At 35.0% G+C, this 19,339-nt stretch overlaps 1 protein-coding gene and 1 pseudogene across 16 annotated transcripts in view; one reads left to right on the top strand and one right to left on the bottom strand.

The window, feature by feature from the left end:
- BBS9 (Bardet-Biedl syndrome 9) overlaps nucleotides 1-19,339 on the bottom strand; it is a 433,011-nt gene that overhangs the window by 176,075 nt on the left and 237,597 nt on the right. The window lies entirely within an intron of this gene.
- On the top strand, nucleotides 10,385-10,686 carry LOC112670704 (60S ribosomal protein L36-like; annotated as a pseudogene).

The raw sequence follows: 19,339 nt of genomic DNA, 5'->3' as shown, positions 1-19,339 counted from the left end.
AAAAAGCAAATATTTTAAGTACTTTAAGTGAAAATAAGCTGCTCATTTCCATCAATGTTTGATCAATTGTTTGGCCTTAGCCAAAGCATGGTTATTTCAAAAATAAAGCAAGCAACACTTTTACACTCTATTTTCCTTAATAAAAAGTACATTTTATTTCATTATTGATGTACAATTTTAACTAAAATTCCAAGTCCACATTTTGCTTTTTAAATAACAGATATTTTCATTAGCTAACAAAAAGTTAGCCCATTGTCACAATCCTCCTGAAATAATTAAGGTAACAAGGGCAAAAGGTTACTTAAGACTTTACTACAGTGGGAGCTTAAATTATAGGTTTTAAACAAGATGTAAGGACCAATACGCATGAAAAAAAAAAGTGCAATTTTAATGGAATGCAGAACAAATTAACTTTTTAACATTTAATAATACCCAATTGCATAATGGGATTTTGCTAAGTGCTACAGGGAGCAAAAAATAAAAGTAACACTGCAAGGTATGCTTGTTAACTACTTCAAGCTAAAGGCATTATTGGCCTACTAAATGCTGTAGTAAATGGACACATTGTAACATGAAAGACTCTGGACTCTGCCATCTGATTGGCATGTTTTGTTTGTTGTTTCTTTTTAAAAGAGAGGAAAAGATCAAAAACCTCTAAGGAATTTTGTTAACATGTTCCCAGAATTTCTTCTAAATACTTCCCTAGACTGGGAAAAGCTTCTCCTACAGGGTTACCTTCTCCCCTATTAAGTCAACCAGAAAGGTGGCTACAAGATCCTTTTAAACCCAGCTCTCTCCACAGGGGCAGAACCACCACAGCATTCCGGTCCTGGACCTGGGGAGCCTGGAATTCAATCTGTGCCTCTTGACTGTAAAGCAATAACCATAGGGCATGGGGCCAGCCTTTGTTTTCATCCAATTAATTGAGCAAAAATGGTTTCAACTGTGAAAAGACCTCCATGACCTAGCTCCAAAGCTTGACAAAAGAGGTATGGACTATGTGCCCAAGCCTCAGAATTGCACTGCAAGAAGGGACTGTGACACACTGGCCACATACTCTGTCTCCCAAGGGAGAGGGTCGGGGACATGATCAATTCTTAGTCTTCATAATCAAGGGTGAAAATCTATCCATCATCCTTCTGCTGACCCATCTGTAATGAAAAAACCTACTTTAGGCACTAGAGGAACCAAAACTGTATAACTTTCAAGAGCACTAAGAGCTAATCTTAAGTTTCCTGCAAAGATGTCAGGGGCAATATTCATTTATTCACTCTATCAATTTAGAGTTACCTACCATAGGCCAGGCAGTGTGCTTGACAGAGTGAACAAGACAGAAAGGGCCCCTGCCTTTACAGGACCTAGAACCTAGTAGCTGTATATGCCACAGATAGTCTCCGTCAACTAAAGAAAGTGGCCAAGCTCAAACAGTGAACACAGGTAAGCAGAAACACTATTTCCACTCCTCTTCATTACATGCTCCCTTTTCTGTCCTTTAATCCTTTTGTTAAGTTTCTAAATAACCTGGCTGAATGAAAGATTGGCCATCAGAAAGAGAAAATACTGAGACTTTTTTTCTAAGGGTTGACAGTGAAAACCCAGTTCAGCCAGAAAATCTTTCTTATAGTCAGGCATATACTAAAACACTCCCAATCCCCACCCCTTTGACTGACTCTGCTAAACAGTTATGGAAACATTTGCCTTAGAGCCTGAATAAAACCTCAGAATCCTTCTCAAGTCAGCATTTTAGGCAGCCACCACCAACTGTTCAGAATTGGCATAGGAGATGAATATTATTTGCTAGTGCAATCTCAGAGTGCATTAGAAGAGTTTCTATACCCAATAGAAGGTTGAGCTAGATGACTAAGGCCAACTGCAATGCCATAAATATAGGAATATGAAATCCTAAAAACGGGAAGTATACAACTTAAATTAATTATAACATTCCAAAAGTGTGTTTATTGGTAGGGTATTTAAACTCATAGAAGGAATTTCCCCAAAGAGACAATACCATAAATTGTGTTAATGTCACAGAACAGTCCTCAAAAGACTCTTTTAGCCCATTATGTGCCAAAATGGAACTGAACAAGTATACATTTGAAAAGAAAAACTAGTAGAAAATAAGAGACTTATGGGGGGTTAGTATACTACTCTCGATAAAAGTTTAAGACAGCATTGTGGACTAGACCCAGGAGTTCAGAAAGCACATGTAAAAGAAGATGCCACAACAAGGCTCAGAGACAAACTATATAAAACCACTAAGAAAGAGGGAATTTGACTGCGGGTCCTATGCTTTAAACACCATTTCTACCATGAAAAATATTCCTGAGATGAAATTTTTAAAAAAGGACCACAAGCACATCTTTTATACAATGATCCCAATTGTTTTTAAAGATTTTATTTTTTTATTCATGAGAGACACACACACACACACACACACAGAGAGAGACAGAGAGACAGAGAGGCAGAGACATAGGCAGAGGGAGAAGCAAGCTCCATGCAGGGAGCCCGACCTGGGACTCCATCCCAGGTCTCCAGGATCAGGCCCTGGGCTGAAGGCGGTGCTAAACCGCTGAGCCACCCAGGCTGCCCTCCCAATTTTTAAAATAATGTATACATGGGCAGCCCCGGTGGCGCAGCGGTTTAGCGCCGCCTACAGCCCAGGGCGTGATCCTGGAGACCCGGGATCGAGTCCCACGTCAGGCTCCCTGCATGGAGCCCGCTTCTCTCTCTGCCTCTCTCTCTCTCTGAATGAATAAATAAATAAATCTAAAAAAAAATTTTTTTAAATAAAATAAAATAAAATAATGTATACACACAGAAAAAGAATGTTCATAAGGAATTACGTTCATTTTAATTTTTGTGTTTTGCATTTGTTTGAATTTTACAAATTTTCCACCATAATGCTATTTAACACAATTTTTTCAAAAGGTACATAAAATGAAATTATTTCTGATTGCTTTAAAAGAGATTTTTGTAAAAGTTTTCTTTGTGGGTATAACTTAAAGTCATTCCACTATGTAATCAAATCAAAAGCCAATCATTGCCTGCCCCTTTTAGGTCATTTTCCCCTTTCTCTCCTGTCTCGCCTAACAAACAGGGATATTTGTAGGCCTGAAACAATCAGAAAAATTCCTACTAACTGATCTAAATCCCAAATAAGGGAAGACTGCAGGGGCACTCATGCGCTGCCTCCTTCTTAGTCCATGAAGGAAAATGACATTGAAGCATGGCTACAAATTTTTTCTAACAAGATGGGTCCTAGTACAAAAAAATCAAAATAATCTATTGTTGAGTTATTATAGCTCCTATTAGTCACTTTTAGCATCAAGTACAATGATCTTCATCTAAAACATTTTAACTAAAAAATTATATATGACACATCTGCTCATAGTTCACTTACGCTGGGTTTGGTTTGGTTTTTAATTCACTGTAAGCAAAGAGCCAATGGCCAGCCCCTCTCTTTAGCTATTTGTGACAGTATTCCCTGTGTGTTTCCATATGCAACTCTTTGTTCTCTTTAATTGGACTGGATGGTCTAGCACAGGACTATATAGACACATTCTTTTGCAGATTCCCTGTAAGGTGCTCGTGAAATAGTTATCCTGATGTATCTACTAGGGAAGATACCGTCAGGGAAAAATTAAAGAATCCCTCTTGCACATTCTATGCTGCTGATGGCACTATCTACTCACAAAATTAGCAATTACCTGGTCATTTAGATTATAGCCTTAAAATGTCCCTGTTCTTTGAGCTGGTAATTACTATTATAGAAGTCTCTCCTAAGAAAACAAATTTTTATTTAGAAAAAAAAAGAAATTCAAAACAAAAAATTAAACTCAGCCTAGATCTTACTAAGGGAATGATTAACTAAATCATCATTCATGGTCCCAGTGGACTCTCCATCTTGACAAAGCTGAAAGTTATAATGGCTGAGAGTAGAAGTGAGCCTGTAAGATTTCTCAGGCACTGAGAGTTATAGGAATGCCTGGTTCTCCCTCCATTTACTATTGAAACATATTGTATTGTATCTGGACCTGTACTTGATTGGAGGCTAAAGGAACTGTCATTTAGCTCATAACCTAGTGTGGACTAGGAGGAATCCAGAAGAACTAATTCATAGTGAAAAACTGGCTCTTTTCCTAGGTACTAGGTAACCAATTATTTCCTAGCATCCCTATTAAACTATACTAAACATTGCAGCCATCAGCTTTTAAGACTTTATGGTAAATAATTTTTCTTTTAAGAATAAAAGCCAAAATCAAGGAGAACACTATCAAGCTAGAAATGAAAATCTGGTAAAATAAAGTACCTCATCAGAATCTATGATTCAGGCTCATGAAAAACACATTTAAAAAAGAACTGTAAAACCTAATTGGAATGTAAAAAATAACTTACCTCAAATGATATACAGCATAAACCTTTCAAACACTCATTACTTAACACCAGAAAGATGATAGAGCCTATTTTGTTCCAAGATGATAATTGCTTTCTAAGTACAAAGAGATCATAAAAATTCCACAGTGACAAAACAGAGTTCTCAAACAACTCAATAGTTAAAACATAATCATAGCAAAGGAGGATTAGAAGCATTGCCCATAGTACCTGCAATGACTGTTCAACTCCAGGAGTGGGAATGAGTTAGGTCTAAATATGTAAGTTGTAAAGTACATATCTCATTAGCAAAATAATATCCCGGTCCCAGAGGAAATTTTTGGCAGAGACATAAGGCATGCCTTCAGAAGCTCCCTGAAGAAATGCTAACTAACTACCATTGGGGCAGGACCATCAAGTTCAAAAAATAATGTGTTGTGCCCTACTATGTGCCACACCAGGCTCTGTGCTAGGCAATGGGGCACAAGAGTAAACATTAGATCTGGTAGTTATTTTTATCCGGGAAACAGACTAAAACCAGATGAAAAATCCACTTCAACTGAAATGTACAGTACTTGTCTGCTAAATAACTTTGAGGTCCTGTAAGAAAAATGACATAGAAGTATGGCTACAAATTTTTTCTAACAAGATGGGTCCTAGTACAAAAAAATTAAAATAATCTATTGTTATTATAGCTCCTATTAGTCACTGTTAACATCAAGTACAATGATCTTCATCTAAAACATTTTACTAAAAAATTATATATGACATATCTGCTCACAGTTTACTTAAGGACCACTGTATCTTTTTGAATATTTATCATCTTCAATGGCAGAAGACCAGACTAAAAGGTAATATTTGTCTATCTTTATAATTATCATCACTATAGGAAAGTCATGTTCCTTGCAGTTATCAGTCATATCATAAACAGTTTTATATAACTTTTCCAATCACAAAGAAATTGATAAATAGTTGCTCAATAAATATTTGATAGAGTAATATCTTAATCTTTTAATCCCTGAATTTCAATAAAATATCCTATTCTTTCTTAAGTTTTTTAAACTATTTTAAAATATTTTGACACACATTAAACATTTGTAGTCTGGATAACACTTTCAAGACTTAAGAATCACCACAAAATACATTTCCTAGGCTGAATCTAAAGGAGCTATATTAAGCACACATATACATTTATATAAAAAGCAGTAAGAGATATACCATTTTTGTGTTGTTTCTTGAAATCTGATTAAAACTTGAGTTTAAACCTAAATGTATAGGAAAAAGGGATAAATTCGCTTATTTTAAGAAGAAAGTTTTGCAAAGTTGTAAAACTGGTTCCATAGAACCTAAGATTTCATCTGTCGTTAGTGAACCTAACAAGGTTTGTGGACAAGCAAGAGTGTTGAAACCTTGTCAAGAAATATTTTAAATATTAAAAAACTATGTCAACCCTTGTTCTGTTCATGACTAAACTTGATACAATCAAGAAAAATTAGTTTCGGATGTGGGATACTTCAGGGATTTGAAGTAGTTTGCTAAATAGGAAGCTAAATCCAATTACTTTTCTGAAGATTTGGCATCTTCAACTGAAAACCAATATTCCAATTAACATTAGACAAATATCCAAGCTTATCCACATGTTCCAGGCATCCTTTCTGGCTAACAAGTAGGCTCCATTTCTGTATTTAATTATTCCCTTATGTATACATAGGGCCTGCATTATACTTGAGGTATATGAGGTGGGGAAAAAAGAAAATTCTAAATTCTTCTGTGGTTCACTTCTACATGTGCACAACCCAAATTTAACCTCCTACATAATTTTATCTTCTTTTCTAAATTAAAAATGTGCCAACACAAGTCTTCTTTTAAATATGATGTTCTGAACTACCTAAATGGTACAAATGTCAAAGGCACTCTCTGTATCACTTCACCCAAAAAATCTCTCGATCTTGGGGTTGTAAGTTTGAGCCCCACGTTAGGTATAGAGATTACTTAAGAAAACCTTAAAAAAAAAAAAAAGAATTTATGAGGGGTTAGTGAAGACAGTAAAAGCAGAATATGCCTGAAGTCCCAAAATAGATTCATAAATAAAACCCATGTCCTAAAACAAATTTACATAAAACACTAATAAGAAGTTTAGGCCTCTGCTTAGCACTCGCTGTTCTTAATATATATATTAAACAAACTTGGTAACCTGCTAAACCTCTAGAACTAGTAAATTAGAAATCAGCAGGGCTATTACAAATCAGGAAAAGAAAGAAAGAGAAAATAGTACCCTAAAATCCAATGGAAAAAAAGAAGTCAGATTATATATTATTTTACAGTAACTAAAATAATTTTAAATAGTATTTTTTGTCTAGACCAGTTACTTCAGGGATGAGCAATCCCTAATGGGCTTTAAACATTGAAGGACCACTAGGCTCAGTCTTCAGACCTGTTTTCTACTCTATCCTCAATGTTTCTCAATGAGTCATGATCCCTCAGTGGTGTATGCAATTAATTAAATGGGTTATGAACATATTTTTTGTATGATGAGATGGGATATCCTAGTTGAAATATATATTAATTGAATATGGAAGTAAGTAGAGATATTTTTGGTTAATTTTTATCACCTATCCCCTCACAGTGCCTAACATAGGATTTTAAACATGAGTAAACACCAAAATGTCCCATAAGGAATATATGAATCATATGGAAATAATCTGGACATAGCATGTTAAGAGAGAAGAGCAGTAGGTCAATGGTATACATCAACATTTAAAGGTAGAAGGAAAAGTAGTCTATGAAGACAGCAAAAAACAGTTTTAAGAATGGTTATACATTAAGACAGCCAAGGAAGCTTTCAAAAAAGTTATGATTGGATGACAAAATTAAACATGGTAGAGGGGTGCCTGGGTGGCTCAGCCAATTGAGCTCCTGACCCTTGATTTCAGCTCAGGTCATGAGTGTCTTGAGAACAAGCCCTGAGTGGCACTCCACACTTAGTGGGAAGTCTGCTTGGGATTCTCTTTTTCTCTCTCTCTGCCCCTCCCCCTGCTCGTGCTCTCTCATTCACACTCTCTCTCAAATAAATAAATATAAATTTTTAAAAGACTCTGTAATATTATAACCAAAATAATATTTAATGGATTTGGCAATCAGAAGGTCAGAGGCAACAGCAACAGGGGCAAAAACCATATTAAAAGTGAAAGGATAATGAAAGACAAATAATTGTAAAGATATTCCATGTTCATAGAGTGAAAGACTTAATACTGTCAAAATATCCATACTACCCAAAGTGATCTACAGAGTCAATGTATTATCTCTCATAACATTGGACCTGGCAGTGAGTTACTGGATAGGACACCAATAGCATAGGTAACAAAAGCAAAAATAGGACTATATCAAATGAAGAAGCTTCCACATAGCAAAGGAAATAATCAACAGAGTGAAAGGCAATCTACGGAATGGAAAAAAATATTTACATATTACATATATAAATAAGGGGCTATATTCAAAAGATACAAAGAACTCCTACAATCTGATAATAAATACCTATCAGGAGGGCCATTATAAAAAAAAATCAATGTTGGCAAGGATGTAGAGAAACTGGAACACTTGTACACTATTAGTTGCATGAAAAATGGTATAGCCATTATGGAAAACAGTATAGAGGCTCCTCAAAAGATTTAAAATAAAACTACAATATGATCCAGCAGTCCCACTCTTGAGTATTTATCCAAAAGAACCAAAATCATTATTTCAAAGAGATATCTGCACTCCCATTTTCATTGCAGCATTATTCACAGTACCCAAGATATGGAAACAATCTAAATGTCTGTGAACAGAGGAATTAAAAAAAATGTGGGGGGGGGTTGTATATAATATATGTAAATATGCATATAATATATAGTATTATTGTATGTATATATGTATAAATATGTATATAATATATAGTAATAGTATTATATGATGTAACATATGTTATATTAAAAAGAAGGAAATTCTGCCATTTGTGAAAACTGGATGAACTTTGAGGACATTATGTTAAGTGAAATAAGCGAATCACAGAAGAAAAAATACTAAATGATTCCACTTATATGAGACATCTAAAGTAATCAAACTCATAGAAGCAGAAAGTAAAATGGTGGGTGCCAAGAGTAGAAGCAGAAGGGGGTAGAAAAGGGAGGTCCGGTGCAGTGGGTAGAATTTCAGTCATGCAAAATGAAAAATTCTGGAGATATTCTGTACCACAATGTGCATACTGTCAACAAAACTATTCTGTATGCTTAAAAATTTGTTAATAGAGTTCATATATGCAGGTTTTTAAACACAATATAAAGGGGACAGATAAATGAAATGGAAAATGAGAGAATAAAGTAGAAAAGTAGTTTTCTGATGAGACAAGTGTGCAGAGGGAAAAAAGGAAGAATGGGTTACATGTAGAAGAGAAATACAAAGAAAAGTTGCAGGAGGCAAATCTGTGCCAGGATAAACCTCAACACGTCTATAGGCTATAAGGAAGGAACAGAGAGAGGGAGAGATAAAAAATATAACAGTCAGAATAAATGATGAGTAAGTTATTATTCCAGAAACTAGTGGAAGATGAAAAGGGTCAAGTGAAGGACTGATCTTGAAGAAGAGGAAGAAATCCTCATATACTGCTGATGGAAATAGAAAATGATACAACACTGAGGAAAAAGTATGACATAAAAAGTTAAACAAAAATTTACATATGATGCTGCAAGTCTACTCTCAATAATCTACCAAGAACAAAATATATATCCACATAACGACATATGATAAATGTTCACAGCAGCATTATTCATTAGTCAAAAATGAAAACAATTCACCTATCAACTGATTAAAAACAAAATGTAGTGTATTCATACAATGGGATACTATTCAACAATTAAAAGGAACAAACTGCTGACACATTCTACAACATGGATGAACCTCAACAACATTATGTTAGGTAACAGACTCAGATCCAAAAGACTAATTATTGTACAATTCTAACTATATTAAATATCCAAAAAAGACCAACTTAGACAAAAAGTAGATTAGTAGTTTCTTGGTGTTAGGGGTGGAAGGGGGGATTAAGTACAAATGGGCATAAGGGAGTTTTAGAGGATAATGGTAATGTTCTAAAACTATATTGAACTAATATTTGCACAACTCTATGAATACACTAAAATTCATTAAATGGTAGATTCCCATGGATGAATTTTGTAGTATGAAAATTATACACCAATAAAAGTTGTTTTGTTTTTTTTTTAAGAGAATAGGTTAACTTGACTGGCATGTATGTCTTGCAGAAATGAGAGTTAAGATTAGGAGGAGCTGGGTCCCATTCTTCAGAGATCTTTGAATGCCAGAGAGAGAAGTCTCAACCAGATAGACAAAGGAGATCCCCTGAAGGTCTCAGAATGGGATAGGACAAAAACAAATTAAAAATTAAGTTAATTACATTCAGAAGATTAGTCTTATCTAATATGTCAGACAAGAAGTTGACACATTAGATCATAAAGACCAGGACCTGTGAGCTTCCTTGAGTCCATGGCCTCAACTAGCAAGAGCTGATCCTCTTACATACTTTCACCTTGTATCACAAAAGTGGGATAAAATACAGAGAGAGATGGCCCATAAAAAATCTATCACTTCCATAGAAAAACACCTCTTCAAGAATATAGCCTTTGAGGCCATCATTCCAAATGAGGAATCGACCAAACAAGCATATTAAGTGCTGACTAGAAGCCAGTCCTAGATGGGGGTAAAGAATCAATATCTGAGTAAGAAGGGTAGTTGGATTTTCCTGAAATTCTCTGAAAGAGATTTAGAAGTCATATAAAAGAAAATCTAAAAACAACAATATAGGGTAGTCCATCAGGGAAAATAGTGAAGTTACATATCTGCTGATTTTATTGTACAACATTCTAACTAATTATTCCCAAGTACAGTTACAACATATTTAAATATCTTACAGTCCAATGTTCCTTCTGCCTTTGGAGCCACAGAGGAGCAGCAAGCAGCCATGGCTCTGCACTACCCTAGGGCTATGGGCCTCAACAAGGGCCACAACGTGATGCAGCCTCTGCTGACAGCACACTGTGTGCCTCACGGAGCACACCAAGTTTGGGTAGGACATGATCTGAGAGGTGTGCAGCTTCACCCCACAGGAGCAGAGTGCCATGGGGATTCAAGGTCTCCGAGGACAAAAGTACCCTCACATTCATTGAGAAAAGAGTGGGGACACATATCCGTGCCAGGAGGAAGAGAGAGGAGCTGAGCAATGTCCTGGCAGCCATGAGGGAAGCAGCAGCCAGGAAGGACTGAATCTGTATGTAATAAATGCTTTTTGGAATTTGAAAAAAAGTAAAAAATAAAGTCCAGTGTTCAAAATTCATTTATTTTAATCAGATTAAATCAATTTTATCTATTACTACCTTGTTCCTGAATATAAAGCTGAGTCTCACAAATTATCTTTTTAAAAATATATCACCTCAATTTATCTTTGGTTACATTTGGTACTTTTTTTTTATTCTAAATTCAATTTGCCAACATACATTTGGTACTTTCAAACAACACTTAAGGCACTATTAGCCTTCTGGATATTAATAGACAAGGACACATATCAGTATTGATATAACTGCTTAGATGTTCATAGATAATCCTATAAAGACCATACATCTCTTTATTTTGTTAAGCAATATCATAAAATAATCTCTCTGGCTTTGTTTTCCTTAACTGAGAGAAAGAAAGAAAGTGGGGGAAGGGAAGGAAAGAACAGAGGAGGGTTAAGAGTATGGTGATCATTGTTAATTCACAATTCAAACCATTCAGAACCCCACTTACAGAAAACTAATACAAAAGGAATAATTGTGCTAGATAGCATTAAACAGGAAGATAGATAACATAAATGAAAGAAAACTCATACAATTACAGATAATTAGAGGCCACTTATATATTTTTTCTCTCATCACTGACACAAAAAAGATAAGATTTTCATTTCCTTCTAATGGGTTCATTAATAGTTTTATTGTAATATTAGAAACATCTTGTTTCTTAGTATATCTCAAAGGACTAATTATTTTAAAAAGATCAAACAATAAATAGAAATTTTAGCAGAATAGGTACCCCTGATTACTTTTGGTTTAGAATATTTTATATCAGATGGTCAAATTTATGAATCTGAAAAATTTGCCAAAATAAACTCCTAATACTGACTTTACAATCTAAGTGGGTGTTCAAACTAATACTAGCAAGCAAAAAAACCAAATACCAACTGATGAAAATGCAGATAAAGAGGTATGCATTCAGTTTATAAAAAAAACCCATATGCCCCAGGGAACTAAAGCATACCAGATGGATATTAAGAATAGAATGTTTTTATATATGAATGGGTATGTTTTCCTCTTGATTTACGTACACCTTCCATTAATGTCAATTAGTGTTACATACGTAAATCCAGGGAAGCATAACTCCAATGTCATAATAATGTTCTGTACTTGTATATCTTCTTTGAAAAATAATTCAGTTTCAAAAAGCCCTGTTACTTAGATCACTATCATTAGCGTCCACCAAACAAATGTTGGCTGGCCAAAAACACACTCCAGGCTGGCACTAAATGACCCTAACGGCCCATTTGTTTCTGAAATTCTGAATTGATGGAAATTTAAGAGTCCGTTGCTTTAACTATTATGCAGATACAATAAATATTTATTAAAAGTTTTACTAGAAGTAAGCGCCATACTGGATGCCTATCAGACAGGTTCTAAGGGGTCCAAAGATAAAAGTGAAGAAGCCAAGTGACATGCCCAAAGTCAAAGAAACATAAAGGGCTAGAACTAGGACCCAAGTGTGTTGACATTAAATTTGATATGTGTGTGTATCTGTGTGAGTGTGTTTTCAACAATACCTGAAGGCATGGTTTATGTGTGCAAAGATTCCCGGTAGTCCTCTAACCATCTAAGAGAGCTTCCCACTGCCTGTTATTCACAACAAGTAAGTGAAAATCATTGCATCAATGACACTCTTATCATGAACTAGAATTTAAAACAAGTAAAGGATGAATGGCTGGGGGGCTCAGGTCATGATGGCAGGGTCAGGAGATGGAGCCCAGAATAAGGCTCCGCACTCAGCAGGGAGTCTGAGATTCCCTCTGCCCCTCCCCCTATTTGCATGATCTCTCTCTAAAATAAATAAATAAATCTTTAAAAAATAAAAATAGAGGCCATGGGTGGCTTAGCTCGTTAAGTATGTGATTCTTGGTTTCTGCTCAGGTCATGATCTCAGAGTCCTAAGATTTTTTTTTAATTAAGATTTTATTTATTTATTTATTTATTTATTTATTTATTTATTCATTCATTCATTCATTCATTCATTCATTCATTCATGAGAGACAAGAGAGAGAGGCAGAGACATAGGCAGAGGGAAAAGCCCAGGCTTCCTGCAGGGAGCCTAATGCCAGACTCCATCCCAGGACCTCAGGATCACGACTTCAGCCAAAGACAGTTGCTCAACCACTGAGCTACCCAGGCATCCCTCAGGGTCTGAGATATAGTCCCAAATCAGGCTCCCTGCTCAGCAGGTAGTCTGCTTGAGATTCTTTCGCTCTCTGTCTCTCTAAATAATAAATAAAATATCTTTTTTTAAAAAAATAATCAATAAATAAATAAAGGATTAGAAAAAAGAAAAAAACAAGAGACATTACAAGAAACGACATAAAATTATGAGTTCACAATCATCTGTAGCTAGAACTGTAATGTCTGCTGAGGAAGCCACTAGCCACATATGGCTATTCAGAGCCTGAAATGTGCTACAGATGTGAACTAAACAATGTATTGAATACTTACTATGAAAGGAATAGAAAGTGTCTTGATAATTTTGATTTGATTAATGTAGAAATAGTATTTTACATATATAGGGTTAAATAAAACATTATCAAGATTAATTTCACTTGTTGCATTTTGTTTTTTTAAATGTGACTACTAGAAAAATTAGATATATGGCTCATATTTCTGTCTTGGAGTATATTTCTGTCGGAGCAGATGTCATAGCCACACACATATACTGAATATATCAGTGATATATTTAAAACAAGCACACTTTGGAGATTATATTCTAGACTCTGATTTAGTGGAAGCAAAATTTACATAATTTTAGAAGAGCTTTGTATTTTCTTCTAGTTTCACTGAGGGACTAGTGAAGTGATAGAATAAGACAATCCTCACACTTATTCATATTCATTCAAGCCTACCATTCAGTTATCTAATTTCTCCTTTTTGAGTGAATAGGAATAAACTAACTCATATATGGAACAATAATCTGAAGTTCTAAACATTCAGAGAATAGAGAAATGAATCTATAGGGTATACAGAGGAGAGAGAAAATACTTCCTTCAGAAAATACCATCAAATGATCACATTCACTTTTTAAAAAGTTATTACTTTTAAAAAATTGTGGTAAAATACAGAGAACAAAAAAATTATTATCCTGTTTTAAGTATATAGTTCAATAGTGTTAAGTACATTTACATATTGTGAAAAATTATTTTCATGCTTATCAAATTGTGATCATATTAACAGAAACGGCTTAACAATTTAAAGTCATCTAAAATAAATGTGCACTATTTTCAATTTTTTATATTCCTTCTAAATCTTTGCACACTCATCTACTATAGATACAACTATTTCATTATTTGAAACTTACTACATACCAACTGCTATTTTCAATTATTTGGGATGTTTATATCATTCTGGTTTTTAAAATAATTAAATGAAATGATGATATGAAATGAGATCATATCAAATGGTAGCACTACAATAAAACGAATTACTTTCTAACCATGGAAAGCTAGTTTATAGTAATTAGTGTTATAAACAACCAACCTGATAGATGTATTTTTTTCCTTTGTGAGCTATTTTCTTAGATAAATAGCCAAGAGTAGAATTATGGGGTAAAAATACAGAAACTCCATTTTTTAACTTACCACCTCCATTCATCCCCAAACATATGGCTGCAAATTCCTATGCCCCCTTTCTCACCTGTTTATTCTATCTCCTTCAGAGGAGAAAGAATGTCTTCTTCACTCTTAAATAGTTAGAAGAAAAACAAATGAAGCAATATAACCAAATCCCTGATACCTCCTTCTCAGTCTATCAGTGTATTGTTTTTACTTGCCAATGGCAAAGAAGAAAGTAGGCCTAAATGTTTCATCACATATTCCTTTGTGTTATCAGCCAAAATCATCAAAATCATGCTCATTTAAAAAGTCATGGACCAAAAGCTCTTAGACTTCTGCGTGACTTAAAATGATTTTTATACATCAATACCATACAAATAAACAAAGTGGAAGGAAGTTTTAAGTACAGAAAAAGTAACAAAAAGCAAACTCCAAACCACAGGATCTCTGTTTAAAATTATGCTTAATACAACCTCTGTTTTGCAGAAAAGAAAAATCAGCCAAGTGCCTTTCTAGAACACTAATGACTATCAGTCATTACATCACACATATGTCATCTGACACAAACTTTTAGATTAGTAAACATTTTTCCTTTACTACAACAGAGAGTTAGTGTTCAAACAGGAAGGAAAAAAAAAAAACTCACCACACGTAAAAGCATCAAAACACAAGTCAAACTGTAGGGTAAGTCTAAATGTCCCCAGTTTCAATTCAGCCAATCAGTCCTGCTTTGACTAACAAATGCACATAAAATTTTTATAATATGAAAGAGAACTTATTTGCCAAAGCTTTTCTTCCAAATGCAATTAGCATTAGAATTTGATAGCAAAGAAATTGAACTTCAGAATAAGCTAACACATTAACAAACTTCTTCCTCTGATACTCAAGTTTCAGATGTAATATATACTTTAGGGAACTCTCCAGAAGCTTTTACTACCTTTCTGATAGGTGTATACCCATCAAATATTGGATGACCACTAATATATATACATATATATATATATATTATATGAATATGTACAAATTGTTTACATGAATCTCCTTTTCCTTTAACCTGACTATAGTTTCACTAAAGAAAACCTAGGATGTCTATCTGCCCTGTGGAAATGACTAACTATACCACAAGATATACTAAAGCACAGACTTTGGAATAGATGGCTTAATATCTATGTAACAGCAAGTTGCCTAACCCTGCTTGGAGTCTCAAGCTCTTCATCCATAACTTGGGATCCATGATTGGGAACAACAATGCCACCTTCACAAGATGACTGTGATTTTTTAATTGAAGTAATAAATGAAATTTACCTCAGACTCAACAGATGCTCAATAAACATGAATTTCCCTTCTCTTCCCTTACTTCCTTTCTTAGGTCCTCCAAAAATATATTCAGACTGACAAGGCAGCATTCCAGTTGTACACATGAGGAAATCTGGATTTCTAAACGCTGACAAAAAAATTCTTGACATGGTTACTTTCTTTCAACATTATGCCTTTAAAGCCAGAAGTAAAGGTGAAACCTCCTTCAAAAAGGAAGACTTTTTTTCCCAAATTCTAGAATAAATTATTAAAATTGTAATGGGCAACTGGGAAATCCTCATTCACTGGAGAATGTAAGTATCATGAGATGCTTTTCCCAGAGTGATAGCCCTAGCCTCCTCTCCTTGCTTCAGCCACCGGCTGACCTCAGGAAGGGGTGCCTGGTAGATGCCCTCAATGAAATGTGATAGGATGGAAGGTAGATGCTATGCGGGAAAGGCCTCCTAGTAAGATTTAAAAGCCAATGTGGAAATATGTGTTCTGGGGTTCCTAGCCAATCAAAAATACAGGTTTTGGGAATGACTTACAGTTGAAAAAGGGAGAAAAGTGGTTGGCTGACCCCCTTGTGTACCAGAACTCATAATTACTGATGGCACATCTTGGAGCCAGTGACCCACCTGTTGGGAGTCTAAAACAAGGCTGGTACCCACAACTGCTTGAAAACAACTAACTGCAGAATGATGAGATAAGTCTTATCACTCATGGTCAGTTAACCAAGATGCCTTTCCCAGAGAGAAACCATTAAGCTACCCCCAGAGTTGCTCTCACTGATGTCTACTTCATCCCTTTTTTCTTCATCTCTGGGGAACTCACAGGTAGCTCTGGGGTGGTGGTCATAAAGCCTTTCTGTTTTTGAACTCTCTTCTGTATCTGAACTCCCAGTTGGCTTATTCTACTCATCAGAAATTAGTTAGTATCCTGACAGGGCCAGGACCATCTACATTATTTGAAGGGCCCAGAGCAAAAGGAAAATAGAGGGCCTTTTGTTCAAAAGTATTAAGAATATCAAGATGGCAACCACAGGGCTTTAAATCAAACACGGGGTTCTGTGTGATTGCACAGGTCACATGTCCATGAAGCATACCCAGAACAAGTGGAGCCCTACGAGGAGACTGAATAACAGATTCCATCCCCAAAACAACTGACCATAACTAAGTGCACAGGTGAGTAGTATTCAGGCAGTCTCACTAACCTGAAAACAGTACAGATACTCTCTTTGCTTTTAACAACTCTTGACAAACCTAATTACAAGATAAATTATCTCCAGAGTTCATGGACCAAATTGATTATGAATAAATAATATTGCAATGACAACAAAAATTTAGGTTTGGAAGTCAAAAGTATAAAAAACCTAAACCTAGGGGTTATGGAAGGGAAAAAATTGTCTTCTAAACAATTTTGCTAATTTGGTATATGTTCAAGAAAAAAAAAAAGTAGGGTAGATAACCAAAAATGCCCACAATTCTCTACTCATCCAATAAGGAAGAAGGGTTTATTTCCTTACCTCTTTGATCTGGGTTGGTCAAAACTTATAGAGAATTAGACACATGGCAGAAGCTTAAATGACAGTTGTACATTATGACCTGTAGCTATCGTGTGAATAATGCCAGGCCAGCCCACTAGGCCAGGAGAGACATGTAGTACAATGATCCCATCTAACTGTGAGCCAACTGCCAAATATGTGAGTAAGTACATCCCACACCATCCAGTCTCCAGCTGAGCCATCAGCTGACCAGGGACACACATGAGTGAGCCCAGTGGAGATCAACCAAGCATGGCCCAGATCAACAGAACTGCCCAAGTGAACAACAATGAATTACTGCTGTTTTAAGTCACTAAGGTTTGAGGTGGTTTGCTATACAGTAAAATCATTAAAGATACAGGTAGTACATTAGCTTAGCAAGAGAAAAATGGATTATGTAATAATAAGCAGGGGCTGAGACAACTCGCTCACCATTTTTGGCAGGGAGATTAGATTCCCACTAAATTGCATAATACGTTCCAGATGCATTTTAAAAGTATATATAAAAAATGATAACATAAAAATGCTAGAATAAATTACATGTTGATATTCATGTACTCTTGGCATGGGAAAGGCTTTCTTAGGCAGAGAAGCCTAAAGGAAAAAAATGGATAGATTTTATTACATAATTGCTTTTTAAACTTTACATGTCAAAAAAAACATTATAAATAAAAATAAAAGGCAAATAACAAATTGGTAAAACTTTTTTCATACATGAAAAGAGATTATATCCCTCATATATGTATTTTTATGCATGACAAAAGTATGATAAAAGATTGCCATTCCTAACATACGTAAAATAACAAGAAAAAGCTGAACTACCTGACAGACTACTGAACAGAAAATATACACACATAAATCACTATAAAACAAATACAAATGGCTAATTAACATTTTTAAAAATTCAACATCACTAATAAGCAAAGAAAAAAAAGATAAAACAACAATCATATTCTCTTTTCAGTTAAAAACTGTAAAGATCAAAACAATAATGCCCAGAAAACAGACATTTTCCTATACTGCTTGTGGAACTATAATTTGGTACATTTATGCAAAGCAATGTGTGTGTGTGTGTGTGTGTGTGTGTGTGTGTGTGTGTTTGAGTGAAATTTTTAAAAATTTTTCTTCTAGGGAAACAATCAGGGATTCAGGAAGGACATCCACTTGACCTCATGATCCTGATGCCCCCTTCCCTTTTGGTATCCTCTCTGGAACCAAACAACACACAAAGAAGTGTGGGGATGCCCATAAGGATAAAGGATCTTTCTCATTCTTAGCTGAGGTCTAGATTTATGAGATTGACAGCAAAATTTCAGAAAGATGATGTATTATTATAACCTCTTTTGTCTGAAAAAATGAATAGTGTTTTGAGATAGTATAACTAGGTCAAATAAAAATGAAGAACAGTCTCCCAGAGTTGTAGTTAACATTTGTTGAGAGCTCATTCTGTACCATGCACTATCCTAAGCAATCTACATGTTTATACATTTCAGTCCTCATAACAACCCCATAAAAGAAGGAGCATTCTACAGGTAGGAACACTGATGCTTAGGATTGGTTTTGTTTTCTCTGTTTAAGTAATTTGCCAAAGGTCACAGAGCCAAGACTAGAACATAATCAAGCTAACTCTAGACATAGAGTTCTTAATCATTTTACTAAGATACTTCAGATATGTCCTTTTAAACCCTAGAGCACTTATTGGCATGTATCTAAAGAAAACAATGTTGGATGTCTTACTACAACCTTAGAAGCAGCAGCTTTCTCTATTAGGCCCTTGTGGACCAAAATCAAAGATACCTAAACTGCAAGCCATACAAAGGTGAGAGGCCTACTTCATGGGCTCATTAGGTAAGCAAGCAGTACCTGCAGTTTCTGCTAAATTATTTAGGAAGGCAGAAGAGAGTTTCTTTTAGTGGCATTTGGGGATTTTAAAACAAACCATCCCAATGATTCATGAGCCTGAACTCAAAGAATTCTCTATCAATCTGTTCTTTGTAGTGTTGCTATTATCAAAAATATAGTTTCAATAAATTATATTAGTTAGTGGCAATAAAGAATTCATTAATAGAGCAAATATTTATTAAGCACCTATAATGTGGCAAGAAATCTATCATCCTAAGAAAATAGCAGTGAGTAAAGCAAAAGAAAAAAAAGTTCTTGCCTTCAGAGAGTTTACACACTAGTTT

The sequence above is a fragment of the Canis lupus genome, chromosome 14 (assembly GCF_003254725.2).
Source record: "Canis lupus dingo isolate Sandy chromosome 14, ASM325472v2, whole genome shotgun sequence".
Taxonomy (NCBI): Eukaryota; Metazoa; Chordata; class Mammalia; order Carnivora; family Canidae; genus Canis; species Canis lupus.
Note: the sequence above shows the minus strand (reverse complement) of the source record. Positions and strands in the feature narration are given on the sequence as shown.